The sequence below is a fragment of the Chrysemys picta genome, chromosome 8 (genome assembly GCF_011386835.1).
Source record: "Chrysemys picta bellii isolate R12L10 chromosome 8, ASM1138683v2, whole genome shotgun sequence".
Classification (NCBI taxonomy): Eukaryota; Metazoa; Chordata; order Testudines; family Emydidae; genus Chrysemys; species Chrysemys picta.
In genome coordinates this window covers 84,996,793-85,017,594 of record NC_088798.1, presented here as the reverse complement: position 1 = coordinate 85,017,594, position 20,802 = coordinate 84,996,793, and the positions used below count along the sequence as shown (strand labels likewise).

Genomic DNA, 20,802 nt, shown 5'->3' with positions numbered 1-20,802 from the left:
CCATTTTCCTTTTAGAGTTGTGATATTATAATTTTGTTCTATTTCAGATTCGGTCTTGTTCTCATCAACTTGCATTAACCTAGATTGATAGAGTAGAAAAAAATACAGTGCGTGAATATAAAATATTTTAGTCTCTCCAAAGCCTAAATGTGTTACTTGGAATGCTATAAAAAGGAGTAACATTACTATAGAATAATGTATTTCTCAGTGGGTGGTTAGCATCCCTTCCATGTGTGAATGTAACCCCTAGTGCTAGTAACTGAGAATAGTGGGCGTTATGCATGTGTATTGGGGCATATCCCAGTAAACTCTAATTATGTTTCATTACAGAATATTTTCAGGTAAAAAAATTGGTAACTTCTGCATCAGAGTGGGTTACAGGAATGAATGCTTGCATCCAATTGGAACTGACTAGATAACAACTATAGGGACATCCAAAAATATTTAAGATGATGTGGGTCACATTTCTCACCTAGAAATAATCTCCCTGAAACTCTTCAGCTATTCATTGTTCCATACAGGAAGGAACATAGCTGGCATGGGACACTGTCATTGTAGAAGAAGAGGCAATCTCTCAGATAGCTAGGGCCAGTCCCATGGAGGGCTTTGAATTTCGGGACAGAGACCTTGAACTGCACTGTCCATTCAATGCACAGCCAGAGCAAACAACAGAACACTGAGGTAATGTGTGATTTGTGTGGCTAAACAAACAGGCTGCTGCATTTTGTACCTTTTCATTTTCAGATTGTCTGGATTAATTCTTACAAAAGATTTGAAATAAGGAAGCCTGGAAGGCATGGATTGATGGGTAGGTGTATCTGATAGAATGGCTTTCTATATATAAATCAACATGATTTAAACTTGGTAATTTTGGGTCTGTCAGGGCTATGAATGAGACCTGGATCCCCATTGAGAAGGGGGATCTCCTATCCCAAGGGCATGAAGTCAGTAGTTCTAGTTATTCTAGAAGTCCAAAGGATATTGGACTTTAAATCTTGCACTGGCTCAGTACTGAATCTTACCCAACTGGAGCCTCTGGAAGGGGTAAGAATGGTGAAATTCCACATTAGAGGGGAAAAGGAAGGAATATTTCTTCAAGATGTTGCTTTAGAATAAATGGTGGCTGTTTGAATCTGCTTAGTTGAGTGGAATGTTAGAATAAGACTCAGGGGAACATGGAATAAGTAGGCAGTAAGGCAGTGAAAGGTGCATGAAAAAAATTATCGCATGATTCTGCAACTTCTCTTGAGGATTTCACCTTCACACGAGGAGTGGGTTTGTGTATATGGAGAGAGTGAGTGTGTACATGTGATACAGTGTGTATCATTTATACACATGCGCACATACACATACTTTTGTAATTATGTTGTAAAAGTATATTTTAAAATATCATTTAAATAATAACAGAAGTGTTCCTTTGCCATTTCATAAGCTTTAGAACTTTTTTCTGTGTGAAAAGAATAAACTTCCTCTGGCTTGCAGTAGCCTGTGAGTGTTGTCTTCCCGTGTTAAGAAAAATTAAAATTCATACCAGCAATATCCAACCTTCACTGTGGTTAGTGAAAGAATATTCATTTGCATCTTTATATGATCATCCCTCTATTTTGCACCAAGGAAGCAGCTGTTGCCTTGTCCATTGTGTTGGGAAAACATTCTTCATCTCTATTTATGTTCAGAGAACATCTTGTACAATATTTTTCTGTCTTAATTTATGACCTATAGCAATAATCATCATCATTATAATGCACTAATAAGATTCATTATGGTTATTGCATGTTGTTGTTATTGCTGTCATAATCATTGTGAGGAAAAGTTTAAATATAAGAAATCAAGAATTCTAATATCACCATTCTAATTAATAATCTGCGAGTACTTCCACTGTAAACCCCATTTATGAAGTGTTAATAATGGGGGGAGGGATAGCTCAGTGGTTTGAGCATTGGCCTGCTAAACCCAGGGGTGTGAGTTCAATCCTTGAGGTGGGCCAGTTAGGGAACTGGGGTAAAAATCTGTCTGAAGATTGGCCCTGCTTTGAGCAGGGGGTTGGACTAGATGACCTACTGAGGTCCCTTCCAACCCTGAAATTCTATGAATGATTTCAATTCAAAATTCAGTTGACATTTCATACATAGATTTTCAATCTCCTATGTCCCCCCTCCATATTATTTTTTGAGGGCTGCAGCCATTTTTGAGCTAGAGGAAAACTGGTTGAATTTTGATAAACATGATTTTGTTAGTCCTTTCTGTAGCTAGTATTTTCCATTAGTGGTAAATTTGATTGAGATTTTCAAAGCCTCCTAGAGGATTTAGACACCATATTCCCATTGACTGAAATATTTGAAAGGCTGCCAAAGATCCTACAACTTTGTTGTGCACGGGCATACCACTGTATCTGGGGAAAGCTCTATTGGCTTCAGTTTATATATAACACGTGTGTGTGTGTGTGTGTGTGTGTGTGTGTGTGTGTGTGTGTGTGTGTGTGGTGTGTGTGTGTGTGTGTGTGTGTGCGCGCGTGCGCACGTATGAGAGATGGGGTGGACTCACCCTGCTAGACAGAGAAGGGTTAACTCCTCACTGTGGTCAGAGGAAGCCACGACCCCACGTCCCTACTGGGCATGCTCCAGATGTAGCACCAGTATAAGAGGGAGCAGCCCAGCTCTCTGGGCTGACCACTGGAGCCTTACTGCCTCCAGCCCAGGAACCCCAGAAGCCAGAGGTGCTGAGACACAAGCAGATGTCCAGCTACTTGCGGATGTCACAGGGAGGTCTGAACTACAGGGAGTTGCACTGGCCTAGTAACCCGGAGACCCCGAAAACACAAACACCGCCACCAAGAGAAGGAAGTAGCCCAGTGAAGAACTAGCCATTGTCCTGAGGAGGGTCAGTATGTGGTGGGCGGCTCCCCGCTGACCCACTGGTGGACACACTCGCCACTGACAGGGCTCTGGGCTGGGACCCAGTGGAAAAGGAAGGGCCCGGGTCCCCCTACCTGGCTGCCACACTCTCCCCCCAAGTGGTGGCCCCCAGAAATCTCAACTGGCTGCTAGGCCACACAGCCCTGCCTGGAGGGCAACTCTATTGACTCCAGCCGCTAGGCCATACAGCCCTGCTCAGAGGGCGACTCTGTAGACTTGGGCCACTAGGCCTCACTGCTCTGCAGAGAAGGGCTAACCCGCTTGATGTAGGTTATGGGACCCGACTGTCTTGTGTATCAGGGCGACTACATAGACTTCGGCCATTGGGCTGTAGAACCAGGGCAACTCTATGGACTTCAGCCCTTAAGTCTCATTGCCTAGAGACAGAGGGCAGTTTGAAGGATGGGGTGGACTCAACCCGCACAGGATGGGATCTCCCCCTCTCCCCGGCACAGTGTTTCTATGTCTCTCTCTATATACGAATTGAAGGGGAGGTGTGCATGATAGAAGGGCTTTCAGTAGGGCTTTACATGAGTGCAGGGGTCAACTCACACAGTCGTTCGTAGTATTAGGACCTATTTGTGTAACAAAAGTCAGCAACTAAAATGATCAGAGATGCAATGGTGTTATTGTAATATTTTTAACATCTATTAGCAATATTCTGATCCTGCAATCTCCTCTGCTCAGGGAACTCCCACTGATTTGATGAAAACTCTGCATGAAGTTCCTGATCCAAAGCCCACTGGGAATCTTTCCACTGACTTTGATGGGCTTTGGATCAGACTCTGGAAGGGGAGGTGGGGCTTGTGAGATTGTTCCTATAATGGATATTTCATTCTGTGTGGAGGGAGGGGGTTGGAAACAGTTAACTTACTCAGTGTTTGAGCTTGGGTTTGTTCAAGGTTTAGGACATTTCTTATTTTAACCCAAAACTTTTATCTTTGTCCTTATCTTTCTTTTTTGAGATGCAGTCAGGGCTAATATGAGTCAGCGCTTCCAGGATCACTCAAATGTACATTTTTCTAAAGGTTTTTTTATTTTCCCTATCTACTAGAAATATTAAGATAATCAATATTTATTAGTGTACCCCAGACACAACCACCCTCCTTGCACCTTCTTATTTGTCTTGTTACCCTATCCACTATTCGCTTTCAATGGATAAAAATTCTTCAGTCCTTGTTAGATCTCACTGAGTTTGAGGAACGTTTTGGGTGCTGTTCGTATGCCGGATTGGACCCTTCAGTTCTGAATCAGGCAAAATGCTTTGAAATCAATGAGCAACACCAGTAGGATTTGGCCCCAAATTTTTAGAGCTATACCATTATTTATAAATAAACAAAAACACAGTAATGTGTTACTAATGTTCTTACTTATTTCGTATTAACGTGCAAATATTTCCACAGTTATATTTACATACATATGTATATACACGCCCTTTACTCTTTACATACCTATACACTACAGTATGTCTGTTCCCAGAATCTGAAAACTATATTTAGTATTGAACTGTAAAAGAAGAGGTCTGCATTTTCTTTGATCTTGTACTTTGCTCACATAAAATAAAATAACATAAAAGCCAAAGACAGACAAACAGGAAAAAGGTAAGCCAATTAAACTTAAAAGAAAAGGATCAAAACTACTCAACACCGGAATTCAGAGAATGTTCAAAAAGTATAAAACAAAAATATAGGCAGAAATGGCCTGTGTGAATGAGAATATGATGCATAGGAGAAGAGTAATATTAAAACATAATTTTGGTGAAAACACCGAGAAATAAAATAGAATGGTTACTGCTGTTCCCTCTTTTGTGAATATACAAAGACGTCTGCATACAGACATAGTCACTGATTATAATTAGTTGAAGATTTTATTTCCATCTTTTAAATGCAAATTAATGGTTTCTATGACAAAAAGAGTCCTTGACACCTCTTGAAGAAGGATTCAAGTAAAATGAATAATCAGTTGAGATGAGCAGCCAAAAGTTATAATGAAAAGATAGAACCTTCTTTCCAATAAAGCAGACTAACAGTGTTGAAAGATAACACTAATTTCAAAAGACCCAATTCATTATGAATAGGTAAAAAAAAATCTAATCATTTTCTAGTGAAATGTAATGCTTGGGTGCACATGGTTGGAGTCTGGGTTTTCCAATGCTAGCTGCTCACTTCTCAATTATTACAGAGGACTTAATATTGATTAGTAAGTACTGTACAAAAATCTAAATTATTGTAACATTGGAACTAATTCTGTAATCATGTCTTTCAAATACTACCATGTGCTTAAAAATGGACAAAAGCCTTTGATTTAATTGCTTTTCTAGGAAGGTAATTATCTTCATGGACTAGTCTAACTCATGTCGGATGCTCATTTGAATGATGTATTTACAAAGCTTATTTTCTAACTTTGTTTTCTTTCTCTCGCTCTCTCTCTCGCTCTCTTTCTCTCTCATATATCTGAGGCAAATTAGTGGTGTGATTTATCTTTGTTTTTCTTTTCCCCATTTATCTGAATTTTTCCCCCTTTTTGTTTCACACATGTTGCAGGCATTGTTGGACAAACCTCAGGTTCCAAAATGCACTGACTTAACTTCTCGTGCAATTCTTGTTGGTTTCAATAGAGTATAAGTGAGTGCAGAAGTCTACCCTGTATGTTCTGAGGTTCAGGTTGAAATGCTTAACTCAGCTTATTTCAAGGGCTTGATCATGCAAAGTACTGGGCATCATTGACTTCCATGACAGGTGAGGGCACTTGTTTGAGGAGGTGTTCAACAATGTACAGGATTATTCTCCAAAACCTCATGAGCTTGTGCTTTCTTGAGAGTTTTTCAGTACTTCTGGGATCATGGATAGGCTGAAAATACCACAAGAACATCTTTCCTATTAGTATTTAGGTATTGCTGCTTCTAGTCATGGCGAAAACCAAGAAGCATGCAGCTAACATAAAAGAGAATCCAAAATGTTCAGGTTCATTCTTAATGTGTTTGATCTCTAGTTTCAGTCTTGGAAATAAAACAATGGCTCTACTTGGAAATGGTAATTATGTTGTTTCAAAAGGCTTTCCCTTTGCCAAGTCCTGTATTATTCGGTGGCTGCTCTGCATATTCACTGGCATAAGGTTTGTCAAAATACTTTGTCCCCTGGACTTTTTTGTCCCACAACAGAGGGCAATCAAGGAGACACTCTTAATCTGGGGAATCAAGACATATTGCTTTTGACAATGGTTTTGAATGTGACTATTCAGCTGGTAGTACTGAATGCTGAACTGCAATTCTCAAGAGCCATAAAACTCTGTGTGCTAATATCATAGTTCAGTGAACCATTGCAGCTGTTACATATTTATACTTTTTTAAAATACTACATTGTGTAACAGATCAGCCTTTCTTTCTGCTAGAACGTTTAGGGAAATAAGTATTGTTTCTCTTGAATGTATGTAATGATAAATTGTGTCACTGCCAAGGGATACTCCAGTGTTGAACATTGTGCCTTTTTATTGTCTACAAACATACGGTAGGCAACTAGTCAGTGCCTGGAAAATACAATGGTTTACATGCATTACTAGACTTAAACTAGTGCCCAAGAGAATGACGTACAATAGGCAGCAAACTGAATTCTACTGTGTTGCTGATGTCTGTGTATTCCACCTTTGAAGGTCTGTGACATTGGTGACTGAGGGAGTCATTGCTTGATCAATCCACTCTAAGTTATTTTTCAAGTCAGATTTTTGTGCCCTACAATAATTTCAGCACAGCACAAGCCAGTTCCATACTGTGAACACTCCAGTATACATATGTTGGGGTGAGACTCTGTGCTGCAGCTCTTACTGAACTCAAAGCCCAAGCTGCTGGTGGTGGTGGGTTCTGAAATACTCAGCTGATCTTGGGTTGCTCTGAGGATTAGAAAAGCCCCAGCAGGCCTGTAAGTTATGGCAGCCTCCGAGCTGCACTATGGCCCAGAAGCTCCACAGGGCTTTGCTCTGAAACCAACTATTCTCCTCCAGCTCTGAACCTGCTTCTGGCATGCCCCCTTGACTGGACTTGTGAGGGGGTCCTCAAAGCTAGTCTTTTGGCTGACTTCCACCATGCCTGGGCCAGACAAATCCTTCCCTTGCTGGATGGGTTGTTTAGGATGCAGCTCTTTTAGCTGGAATGGGAGTGAGATAGCCACCCTAGTTGCCTTCTCACCACAGGGCAATGGCGTGAGTTTGGGCTGGTCATACAAGTTGAGATACAATGTAGTTTGGTTTGGATTCTACCTAAATAACTGTTAGCATTTACATTTAATTTGTTTAATGGCACATGCATAATAGTCACCTCACTAGCAAATTTATAGTATGATGCAAACTGGGTTGGCCAAATTAACACACAGGTGTATTGAGTATCACTGTAAAGCAGTGCATTATATTATACAATACCTGATGCAGTGGGCTACCCACATGCTTAAAGGGTATGTCTACACTACGGGATTAATCCGAATTTATATAATTCGAATTTTGGAAACAGATTGTATAAAGTCGAATGTATGCGGCCACACTAAGCACATTAATTCGGCGGTGTGGGTCCATGTACCGGGGCTAGCATCGATTTCCGGAGCGTTGCATTGTGGGTAACTATCCCATAGTATCCCATAGTTCCCGCAGTCTCCCCTGCCCATTGGAATTCTGGGTTGAGATCCCAGTGCCTGATGGGGCAAAAAACATTGTCGCAGGTGGTTCTGGGTACAGCCTCACCCCTCCCTCCATGAAAGCATCGGCAGACAACCATTTCGCGCCTTTTTTCCTGGGTGAACACTGCAGACTCCATACTACGGCAAGCATAGAGCCCGCTCAGCTCAAGACAGCAGTCATAAACATTGTAAACACCTCGCGCATTCTCGTGCAGTTTATGCTGAGCCAGGACCAGAAAAAAGAGGCGAGGAGGTGGTGGCGACGGCAGTGCAGAGACAAGCATGATGAGGACATGGACATGGACACAGAATTCTCTCAAACCGCGGGCCCCAGTGCTTTGGAGATCATGTTGTTAATGGGGCAGGTTCTATCCGTGGAACGCTGATTCTGGGCCCGGGAAACAAGCACAGACTGGTGGGACCGCATAGTGTTGCAGGTATGGGACGATTCCCAGTGGCTGCAAAACTTTTGCATGCGTAAGGGCACTTTCATGGAACTTTGCGACTTGCTGTCCCCAGCCCTGAAACGCCAGAATACCAAGATGAGAGCAGCCCTCACAGTTGAGAAGCGAGTGGTGATAGCCCTGTGGAAGCTTGCAACGCCAGACAGCTACCAGTCAGTTGGGAATCAATTTGGAGTGAGCAAATCTACTGTGGGGGCTGCTGTGATGCAAGTAGCCAAAGCAATCACTGAGGTGCTGCTACGAAAGGTAGTGACTCTGGGAAATGTGCAGGTCATAGTGGATGGCTTTGCTGCAATGGGATTCCCTAACTGTGGTGGGGCGATAGATGGAACCCATATCCCTATCTTGGCACCGGAGCACCAGGGTACCCAGTACATAAACCCCAAGGGGTACTTTTCAATGGTGCTGTAAGCACTTGTGGATCACAAAGGACGTTTCACCAACATCAACGTGGGCTGGCCGGGAAGGGTTCATGACGCTCGTGTCTTCAGGAACACTAATCTGTTTAAATGGCTGCATCAAGGGACTTACTTCCCAGACCAGAAAATAACCGTTGGGGATGTTGAAATGCCAATAGTTATTCTTGAGGATCCAGCCAGCCCTTAATGCCATGGCTCATGAAGCCATACACAGGTAGCCTGGACAGGAGTCAGGAGCTGTTCAACTACAGGCTGAGTAAGTGCAGAATGGTGGTAGAATGTGCATTTGGCCATTTAAAAGGTCGCTGGCGATCGTTACTGACTCGCTCAGACCTCAGTCAAATCAATATCCGCATTGTTATTTCTGCCTGCTGTGTGCTCCACAATCTCTGTGAAAGTAAGGGGGAGACCTTTATGGCGGGGTGGGAGGCTGAGGCAAATCGCCTGGCTGCTGATTATGCGCAGCCAGACACCAGGGCAATTAGAAGAACACACCAGGAAGTGCTGTGCATCAGAGAAGCTTTGAAAACCAGTTTCATGACTGGCCAGGCTACAGTGTGAAATTTCTGTTTGTTTCTCCTTCATGAAAACCCGCTCCCTTTATTGACTCATTCTCTGTAAGGAACCCACCCTCCCCCTTCCCCCAGCTTGCTTTCAAAGGAAATAAAGTCACTATCATTTAAAAATCATTTATTCTTTATTAATTTATTATAAAAAGAGGGAGAGAACCTGGGTGAGGTTTGGGAGGAGGATCGGCAGGAAGGAAAAGGCCACAAAAAAGGTTTAAAAAATGACAGCCTTTTGCTTGGGGTGGAATGGGAGGGTGTACGGAGCCTCCCCCCCGCGTTCTTACATGTCTGGGTGAGGAGGCTATGGAACATGGTGGGGGGGGGGGTTATACAGGGGCTGTAGCGGCACTCCGTTATCCTGCTGCCATTCCTGAAGCTCCACCAGATGCTGGAGCATGTCTGTTTGCTCATGCAGCAGCCCCAGCGTTGCATCCTGCCTCCTCTGATCTTCCTGCCGCCACCTCTCATCTCGAGCGTCTTTCCTCTCCTCACATTGGTTCCTCCTGTCCTCACGTTCACTGGCTTCTTTCCTATACTTTGAAACTGTGTCCCTCCACTCATTCGGCTGAGCTCTTTCACTGCGGGTGGATTCCATGATTTCTGCGAACATCTCGTCTCGTGTCTTCTTTTTCCGACACCTTATCTGAGATAGCCTTCGGGACGGAGGAGGGAGGCTTGAAGAATTTGCAGCTGCCAGAGGGAGGGAAAAAAGGAGAGAATTTTTTAAAAAGATACATTTTGCAGAACAATGCTTATACTCTTTCACGGTGACCAACACTATTCACATTACATAGCACATGTGATTTCTGTGCAAGGTCGCATTTTGCCTCTTAATATTGAGTGCCTGTGGCTTTGCTGCTAGAGATCACAGACGCAGGTCCGGGCAACAGAATTCGGCTTGCATGCGGCCATGGTAAGCCATTGTCTTTCGGCTTCTGCACCCTCCTTTCCCACATACCAAGCAAACCCCGTTGAGTGCTGCGGTTTTCCTGTTAACCTTCAGCAGCAGAAAACAAACTAACCACCCCCCATCCAATTCTCTGGATGATCGCTTTATCCCTCCCCCCACCGCGCGGCTGGTATCAGGGAAGATCCCTGCAGGAACCAAACTATCACCCCCCCACCCCGCCATGAATTCTCTGGGATGATCGCTTTACCCCTCCCCCCACCGCGTGGCTGGTATCAGGGAAGATCCCTGCTAGCCAAACGCGAAAAGCTCTGGGCCAATTCCCCCCACACACACACACTGCGCTTGGCTAACTGAAGGGAAGGATTTCTTTCCAGCCACAGGCAAACAGCCTAGTAGGAACGGCCACCTCTGTCCCCTTAATTAAATTCCCGTATTTCAACTAGGTTACCATGAGCGATATCACTCTCCTGAGGATTACACAGCGAGATAAAGAACGGATGTTGCTTGAATGCCAGCAAATACCGGGACCATATGCTGCCAGGCTTTGTCATGCAATGATACCAGATTACTTGCTGCAAGCATGGCGCAGTCAAGTGTCCTACCATGGAGGACGGAATAAGGCTGCACTGCCCAGAAACCTTCATGGAGATGTCCGTGGAGGATTTCCGCTCTATCCCCAGACACGTTAACAGACTTTTCCAGTAGCTGTACTGGCCGCGAATGCATCCCAAGTCCTCAGGGCAAAGTAATCATTAAAAAATGCTTGCTTTTAAAACAAGTTTTATATTTTAAAAGGTAAACTCACCTGAGGTCCCTTCCATGGGGTCGTGGTCTTGGATACTGGGCTGGGAGGGTACTTCAGTCAGGCTGAGAAAAAGATCCTGGCTGTTGGGGAGAACGGAGTGCTGGGTGCTCTCCGCAAGCTCGTCCTCCTCCTCCTTCTCTTCCCTGTCCGCAGAATCCTCAGGTGTAGCTGATGAGATTATCCCCGCCTCGGAATCCACGGTCAGAGGTGGGGTAGTGGTGGCGGCCCCCCCTAGAACTGCATGCAGCTCGGTGTAGAAGCGGCATGTCCGTGGCTCTGACCCAGAGCGACCGTTTGCCTCCTTTGTTTTTTGATAGGCTTGTCTGAGCTCCTTGACTTTCACGCGGCACTGATCTGAGTCCCTGTTGTGGCCTCTCTCCATCATGCCTTTGGAGATTTTTTCAAAAGTTTGGGCATTTCGTCTTTTCGAACTAAGTTCTGCTAGCACTGAATCCTCTCCCCATATAGCGATCAGATCCAGTACCTCCCCTACGGTCCAGGCTGGTGCTCTTTTTCGATTATCGGCCTGCATGGTTACCTGAGCTGATGAGCTATCTGTGGTCACCTGTGTTCCCCACGCTGGGCAAACAGGAAATGAAATTCAAATGTTCGCGGGGCTTTTCCTGTCTACCTGGCCAGTGCATCCGAGTTCAGATTGCTGTCCAGGGCGGTCACAATGGTGTACTGTGGGATAGCTCCCAGAGGCCAATACCATTGAATTGTGGCCACACTAACCCTAATTCGAAATGACAATATCAATTTTGGCGCTACTCCACTCGTCGGGGTGGAGTACAGAAATCCATTTTAAGAGCCCTTTATTTCGAAATAAATGGCTTCGTTGTGTGGACGGGTGCAGGGCTAATTCGATTTAACGCTGCTAAATCCGAATTAAAGTCATAGTGTAGACCAGGCCAAAGTTAGGCACATACTTAAATACTTTGCTGAATTGCAGCCAAAGTCTCTTGATGGGACAGTGCCCCTAGATGGAGACAGCCCTTAGAACCAATTTGGGTATAGTTACTGGTTTTTGGGTACACCAAATCCTTCCATAATTTTTATAAATTGAAAAAGAAATGACTCTTGAGAGCAGCAATGGCAGCCGAAATAATTATACTGATGAACTAGGAAAGCGAAACAGTGTCATGCAGTGATTTATAGACTGCTGCTTTCCTGGGATATTACAAAATATGAGAAAAATCCCTTTATAACTATTAATCAGATTTTCTGTGGTAGCCATTTCTGGAGATGTATTGTGTGTATATGGCATCTGGGATGGCCCGATCTCTGCATGCCTGTCATGTTTGTTCATTTGACCTATTTGTTTCGGGAGTTGGGGTGAATATTGAATTTTGGTGCAGGTTTTTTTTTTTTTTCCTAACCTGCCTCTATTATCTTCTTACCTATACTCTTTTGTTATAAATCGGGCATTATATAATGATATGGTTGTTTTATTTATGTAATAGGCTCTCTCAGTACTCTATTTTCCACACTAGGAAAGCTACATTTGCATTTTCATGTTAAGAGAATTCAATGAAAGTAAAGTCAAAGAATGCAGATGTCTCTGTGGATGTGGCCCTTACTTTATTCATATCAGACTAAAAGTTGTAAAGAATTTACAGTCATGTTGAATCTTTTTATTCACCTGTTATCTCATGTCTTGAATAAATTGTGAGCTCTGAAACAGGGACTGTCTTGAGTAGACTTATGTGTGTCTAGCACAATGGGGCTCTGATCATTGTTAGAGTGTCCAGGAGTAGTCATGATCATCATCATCATAATAATTCATAATTAGACCATTTTCTTCACATGTTAGCATCTTTTTACAAGTCCCATTGAGAACTCCTGGCCAGATGTCACAGGCTGTGATAAGAGGCGTTGTGAGAATAATTTTCAGACTAACATCTGAAGAAACTGGGAACATTAGGGCAAGATGAGGAGGAGGAGGAGGAGAAACCCAGAACAAGGAGGAAGCAGTGAAAAGTATAGGTAAGTGTGGCTACGACAGAAAAAAATTATACACCTGGTTCCTGGAAAACCTATTCATATTACACAGGATGAACAAACATGATATGTCAGCAGTCACTCTCTGTCAGGACAAGCCCTTTGCAGAGGATACCATTGGTGGAATAGCATCAGTACAAATGAAACAAGGTGAAGGATTATAAAGCACAAGCTGTGCACTTGACCCAAGAAGTTGAGAAACAGCTAATGGTACAAAATTTTGTCTGATCCTTTCTTTAACATTTAGTGCTCTGTCATAAGGTGGGAAAGCAAAAAATGAGACTTAGTTTGTTACATTTCCCTAGAATCCTTACTTTGATCCCAGACCAGACAAAATTCCTAATGACTTCAAGGAAAGTTTTGCCTGGAAGACTGAATCCTTTTCTCTATGCTCTGATACTGTGTGTCTGTCACTGGGGTCTCCCCGAAAATAACTAATGAGTGTGTTGGGGTATGTTTGACAGGAGATGAGTTATTTGCTAGACAAGAGAGGGGATGGCAAAACTTGATGTTTCATTATGAACCAGGTCAGTTTCACTGGGTTTCCATTGAGATTAATTTGGAGTAATGGAGTTACCATGAAATTGCAATTCAAAGTGAGCTTCCCAGGTGGCTCTTTGAGAGATCCAAATCCAGCATGTTGCAAAGAGCAATGTATGAGTTTTGCACAGTTTTAGGTTTCTGAAGTTAAAGTGTAGTCCCTTAACCAGATTATAATGCTGCTCTTTGTTTGTGCATTTACTTTTCTAAATTTTGGATTAGAGGCTAGCTGGGCAGGCTAATTTATTTATTGGCATAAAGTTGTAAATATGAACCATATGATTTGTCATTCTTGTTCTATTATATTTTGGGGTTAAAAAAACAAACAGATCTGTTTTGTAAAGTCTTGCCTTGATTTTCCATTTCAGCCACACTGTGAATTCTAAAGACTTTAATCTTTTTATGTACAATTTAGGAAAAGGCAAATGCACTTGGAAAATGAGAGCACTTTGCCAGTATGTGTGAGATGAACATGAACAACAATAAGTTAGCTCATTTATATAATGACACACCAATTTGTGTTTAGATATGAAGACACTCTGCTGTTGGAAAGGTCTCAAATAGAATGGTAAACTGATGATGAATCCTGAAAATGTATGATCCAATATTTGCATTTCACCTCCACACCTAGCACAGAATGATTTCAGAATTCAATAAAATCCACAGCAAAGTTGTAGTACCTCAAACTTGACTATAAAGGAGGCTTTTTATGTGCAATTTCACAATCACTCAATAGGTAAATAGAACATATTTGATTTAGTTGTGCCATTTTTAAATTGTGTTACCTGACAAATTTAGTACAGAATACATAATTAGATCATGCTAGTGTATTTATGATAATGAATGTTGCATTTGCAATACTTGAAGTCTCATGTTAGACAGGTATTTAATTTTTTATGGCTATTTCTGACAGGTAACATTTTTTATCTTGCACATAAATCTGTCCAGGAATTCTATTTCTGCTCTCAGCTCATATATAGTATATTACAAGTTGACTTTTAACTTGAGGATTTGAGCAAGTATTTTATTTTACAAAAACGTGAGTTTAAAAAAATATTTGTCTAATTAGTTTTCTTATCATGCAACTTTATTTACAGTACAAGACAAGTCTATGGGCATAAAAAATTATGGGGTTTTCCCAAACATTATTTTGTTCAAGAAACAAAAGACTTTTGAAGTACAAAAAAAATTGTTTGTAATGTTTATTTAGGATTAATGGAGTAAAAATGAGTGAAATGGAAAAATCTGCCAGTTTGGATCGGATAAGTTTAACTTGGTTCTGTGTCTTTGAAATAGGCATATCGTTTTCCAGTTTAATTTCAGTAGGCAGTAGAGAAGCAAAGAGCATGTGAGGATGAATATAAAGAGAGAGACTATAAGGGTCTAAACCTGATATGTTCAGAACACCTTTCATTCTCAGGAGATGGTCTGCACCTCCCGGAGTTGGGCCCCTTGGTCATGATCAAGTAGTACTGAACATCTCCTACTGACTTCAACACGCTTGTGATTCACAGCTCCTGTTGATTTCTGTTGGTACTGTGGGTGCTCAACACACCCCTGGACCATGCCTTTCTAGACCAATTTTCAAAGTTGCTGAGCACCTGCAAACACAATTGAAGTTCACAAGAACCAGGACAGAAGATCACAAGCACATTGTTTATTACTAGATCTGCAGTGAAGGTGATGCCAAACAGTTGGATTCATGGAGCCAAATTCTGCTCCCAGCTATACTTGCATAACTCTTTTTGGATATTGGTCTCCACCTTCCAGTCACCAAAAGTGCATAAATGTAAGAAAATAATTCAGTCATTTTGCAGAAAGCCATTTTAAGATATCATGTAAAGCTTTGAGCCAATCTTCGAGATGGTTGCTGTAACTGGGAACAAAAATGAGAAAGGAGGTCACACGGAGAGAAGCTTATCATTACATGTCCCTCTAGCTAGGAATGGCTTGACTTGGTACCTTTGGATTTAACATAGCTCCTTATTCAGTCACAGATGGGCAATTCAGAACAGTGGAAGGTGATCCTTCCCTGCAACAGTTTAGTGTTCTGCCTCCATAGAGCTCCTGTCCTTTGTAGGTTCAGTAATCAAGGGCCTGATCCAATGTCCAGTACAGTCAATGGAAAGACTCCCATTGACCTAAGAATGGCTTGGGTCAGGCCTTAAGGGAGAAAGTAAAGAGCTGACCTAGTAGCTGAGAATTTTAATAAACTTCTCTTCCTTCAAAATGTTATAGAAGGCACACAAGTTTATCATTGGGAGCTCGAAGAGTGTGCATACAGGTACATGGAAGAGTAGGTTATCTAAAAATAAGTCTGAGAAGGGGAAGATTATATTTATTATAAAGCAATTGGGAAATGCTATGTGTCTGTGAATCAGATACTACATCTTTTTTCTTATGTGTGGAACAAATAGCTGGAGAAACACTGGGACTTCTTTCCCTGTGTGTTTTGCAGCCCAACCTGTAAATGAAAAAGTCTCACAAACCCATGAAACAGTGACACAAAAGTGATATTACCTTTAGAGACTAAAATATCTTCATTATATTTTATTTAATCAAATTAAAGCTTTTTTAACATCTTTAAAAAAAAAACCACCCAAACCAGAGGCAAAAAAACAATTAGCATAACTTCTCTGGGACCTTGAGCACAGATACTGTACTCTCCAAGATCACATGCTGTCAGAATTTACTGCCCTTATAGTCTGAAACATGAATATTTTATTCTAAATACTTTGGTTAAAATCTGTATCTCACGGTATGGTAGAATTTAATGAACGTGTTTTTCCCAATAATTTTATATCTTTTAGTGCTTTAGTGAAAAGGTGGTGGCACTTAATTCTCAGATGTGTCAAGTAAATGTATTGTGCTGATTATTTAAATTGTACTTTGAATCACTAGTGCCATATCTCTGCAGTTAATTAACAACTCCTGCATCTTGCTTTTTTCATAGAACAGTTCTCCTAGATTTTGTTTCTGAATTTTATAACTCTTCCACTCACCATTTCTTCTAAGTTTCTAAGAATTGCTAAAAAAATTCAAAGGCAAACAATAGTACAGAATGGTGACAGCAGACAGCAAATGGGTGGTGGAGGGGAGGTATAATGGGAACAGTTTCAAGGAAAACTCAGCCATTATCCGATGGAAAAATTGGCCTTCAAAAATATTTAGATGCTGAGATGGGGATTACCATTTCAGCCTAGTACATAAGAAATAAGAAGTCCGGGTTATTGCTGATAGGAATTATGGAGGACACCTTTGAGAATTCAAAGCTATAGCTGACAAAACCTCTCTGGGGAAGTAGTAGTTGCCCCTCACATTTCTTTTAAACTTATAAGGTGTCAGACCTGGTCCTGCAAAGACTTCAGAATGAGAGTAATTTTACTGAGATGAGTAGTGCTATTTAAATCACTGGGGCTACTCACATAAATAAAGATACTGTTGTGCTAGAATCTTTGCCAAATAGATCACCCAGTTTGTTAGTCTAAATCAGGGATGGTGAAACTGCTTTGATTAATTAACTTTTGCTGAATCCAAATGGAGCCTTCATTAATGGTATGTGTTGATCTCTCAGGAGAGAATAGGTGAAATCCTGACCAAATTGTAGTCAATGGCAAAATTCCCATTGACTTCAATGGGGCCAGGGTTTCATCCAGCATTTTTTGAGATGCATTGGGTTGGGAGGCAGAGTGTCATTTGTCAAAACTTAGGGTGAGTTCATAGCTTGTGCTGTATAGCTTGCCCACCTGAGGGTTACAGCATAGTGGGAAGAGCACCTTCCAATGCCCTCCTATGCAGGGTAGTGAAGTTGGCAGCAGGGATGGAATGTGGGTGCAACTTTGACATACCACTGAGCCTGCACAGAGGAGGAAATCTGGAGTAGCTCCTGCCTGGAGCCAGGTGGGAGCCAGCTCCCAGATGGGACATCACTAATCACAGTTCAGTCTCTGGGTAAGTGTAGCTCCTGATATTCTTCCTCAGGGGTCTTGGTAATGCCACTCCAGCTGAGAAAGAAGACCCGGGGGGGGGGTTATTTAGAAAGATAACAGTCAATGTAGTGGTCACAATATGTATATTGGAAATTGCTGAGAGGATAGGCAGGGACAGAATTGTTCTAACCCTCCCATGCTCATCTCTCCAACCAAGCCTCCCACTCTCCCTTGAGGCCTGATTCTGATCTCACACTTATTTTACACCAATGGAAGGACTCCATTAACTCTGAGTTACCTCTTACTCACATTGGTGTAACTGAGAGCAGAGTCAGGCATTGATTGCTTCTCCCTCATCTCGGAGAGGAAGGATTTACTAGGACTTAGGAGATCTGGGTTCAAGTCTCAACTCAGCCACAGACGTCTTGTGTGATTGTGATGTTGCACCCCATAATGCTTTATAGAAATATGCTTATGAGTGTAAATATGACATAACTGGAATATGTTTTGTGCTAGATATGCCATCCTATTTGTATGCATGTATCATTTTTATATCTGAAGTTATGAGCATTGGCTCTATGTTTGTATTTAAAGAGTTTGCTGTAGGAAGCGCATAAGACAGATTTGGTCAACACAGTGGGAAGGGGTTATTCAAGTAATTGGGAATACTTAACTAACAATGGACTTTGGAGATGCCAATCCTCATCTGAGCTTTCCTGGGAACATTCAACCTAACAAGTAAACAATGGCGTCACTAACAATCCAAACAAAAGCACATTCAAATAAATGGAAAAATGCCAATTGATTTCAGCAAGCTTTGGATCAGCACCTCAATTTATCTGGGCTTCAGTTCCCCTCTGCATAAAAAAGATGATTGATAATACACCCTTTCCTCCACCCTCTGTCCATCTTCTCAATTTAAATAATAAGCATGTGGGCCAGGGACTGTCTTTGTGTTTTTAAAGTGCCCCCTAGACCAGGGATCAGCAACCTTTGGCCCCTGGCCCACCAGGGTAGGCACCCTGGCGGGCTGGGCCGGTTTCTTTACCTTCCGCATCTGCAGGTTCGGTCGATTGCGGCTCCCAGTGGCCGCAGTTCGCAGGAGGTAAACAAACCGGCCCGGCCCACCAGAGGGCTTACCCTGGTGGGCCGTGTGCCAAAGGTTGTCGATCCCTGCCCTAGACCAATATAAACTCAGCGGGACTGGTGCAGAAGTCCACCACAGCAGGTTTGTCCCCCTAGCGGGGCAGAGAGAATAGCTGGAGCAGGAGCCAACTCTGCCAGCATTATGCCAGCAAAGAGTTATTCTTCACCAGCAGAATGCTCTGCTAACCCTGACTTTTTCTACGGGCCACTTACGGCCAGAATTAGGCCCCTTTCCATCATTTATGCAGTACATAGGAGCCTGAAGGAAAACAAGAATCTGGTATATTAATGCCATCACTTGGGACCACACATGTTGTTTGGATTGGCAAAACTTTTGTAAATTGGAGTACATTTTTTGCCAGTAGCATGTGGTGATACAGCCACACAGCCCTAAATATAATGGGCAAACTGTGGGCCATTGCTCAGAACAGTGAGAATTTGCTCATTTGAATGCTCAGCACATCTGAAAATCAAGAAAATTATTTTGGTGCCTAAATATGGACGTAGAGTCTAAATTCAGATATCTACTTTCGAAAGTTTTCATAGAATCATCAAAATGTAGGGCTGGAAGGTACCTCGAGAAGTAAACAACTTCAGCCCGCTGTGATGAGGCAGGACCACATAAACATAGACCATCTCTGCCAGCGTTTGTCCAATCTATTTAAAACGCTCCAGTGATGAGTTTTTCGCAGCCTCCCTTAGAAGCCTATTCCAGAGCTTCACTACCTTTGTAGTTAGAAAGATTTCCTAATTTCTGACCAAAATCTCTCTTGCTGCAGATTAAGCCCTTTATTTCTTGTCCTATATTCAGTGGACACAGAGAACAATTGATCACCATCCTCTTTATAGCAGCCATCAACATTTGTGAAGATTGTTATCTTCTCCTTCCTCAGTTTTCTTTTCTCAAGGTTAAATATAGCCAGGTTTTTTTAACCTTTTTCTCATAAATCAGGTGTCATGCTGACTTGTGTGGGACACAGCTAAGAGTACCTATCTCAGGTCAGACTGTGAAAATACAGGGCATGTACCCCAAACAGGTGGTATATTCTATCATAAGATTTCACCAAGCCAGTAACAAATGTGTGCTGCCAAAATACGATACTAATTAATATGAAGATAATCCCCTTCAGGCCCTCTAGTCCCTCATGCACCACCAAGACAAACCAGACTTCTGTGACAAATGATTATTAAAACCAGAAATCACATATATTAAGTTCTTCCAGTTCCAAGGAACCAGACACACACCCCAGGTTGAAAATATATTTTGAGATCCTACCCAAAAAGCACACTGGTAGCCAATTCTTTATTAACTAAAAACTAAAGATTTATTCATATATAAAAAAGGAAGAGAGTTATTAAGAGATTAAAATGAAATCATATATATATTACAGCTGATTTCAGAGTTGGTGGATCAGGATAATAGCAGTGATGTTAAATCTGCTAGTTTGCAATGAATCTCTCTGGATCATCCAAAAAGATTGGGGATCATCAGTCCTTTGTTTAAAGCTTCCCTTTGTTAGAAATCATAGTCTGGAGATGTGGAGCAGGAATGAGGACAAAGAATGATGTCATAGTCTGCGATTTATATCTCTTAGTCCAGGTGCATGGAAAGTTACTGGCACAAACATGGACTCCTGGGTCACATGTGCCTTGCTGAGTCATGAGGCATTCATTGCCTCCATGCTGCCTGAAGAGACCTTGGGAGGGGTCCCTGGAAGAGCTGATTGTCCTTAATGGGCCATCAAGCAGGCTGGCTAGCCTTGATGTAAATCTGTTTTGGGGGTGTTACCCAGAAATAATCAGGTTTGAGATGAAAACACATAGCAAAGTTTCATAACTTCATATACAATGATGATACAAGCATATAAACAGGATATCGATACCTTACACAACATACTTTGTACAAGATTTATCACAATTGTGCATCAGTGGTGATACGTGTAAACATGGTCAACTTTCTTTTATATAGCGTCACATCAGGTGTTCTAAATCTTTTATCATTTTTGTTGCTCTCTTCTGAGCTCTCCAATTTGTCCACATCTTTCCTAATTCTGCAACCCAGAATTGGACACACTACTATAGCTGAGGCCTCACCAACACTGAGTAGAGTGGGGTAATTATCTCCCGTGTCTTATATACAACACTACTGTTAATATACCCCAGAACAATATTAGCCGTTTTCATAGCTGCATCACATTATTGACTCTCATTCAATTTGTAATCCACTATAACCCCCAGATCCTTTTCAGCAGTACTACCACCTAGCCAGTTATTCCCCATTTGGTAGTTGTGCATTTGATTTTTCCTTCCTAAGTGAAATACTTTTCACTTGTCTTTACTGAATTTCATCCTGTTGTATTCAGACCAATTTTAAAATTTGTCAACATCATTTTGAATTCTAATCCTGTCCCCCAAAGTGCTTGTAAGCCTAATAGTTGTTATG

General features: G+C 42.0%; 1 long non-coding RNA gene across 3 annotated transcripts in view; it reads left to right on the top strand.

The window, feature by feature from the left end:
- The first annotated feature begins 688 nt into the window (after positions 1-688).
- LOC135973160 (uncharacterized) overlaps positions 689-20,802 on the top strand; it is a 66,498-nt gene continuing 46,384 nt past the window's right edge. For all 3 annotated transcript variants that reach the window (XR_010589863.1, XR_010589864.1, XR_010589862.1), the window contains exon 1: positions 689-808. This is a non-coding gene — a long non-coding RNA (uncharacterized LOC135973160). The remainder of the gene's footprint in view (positions 809-20,802) is intronic.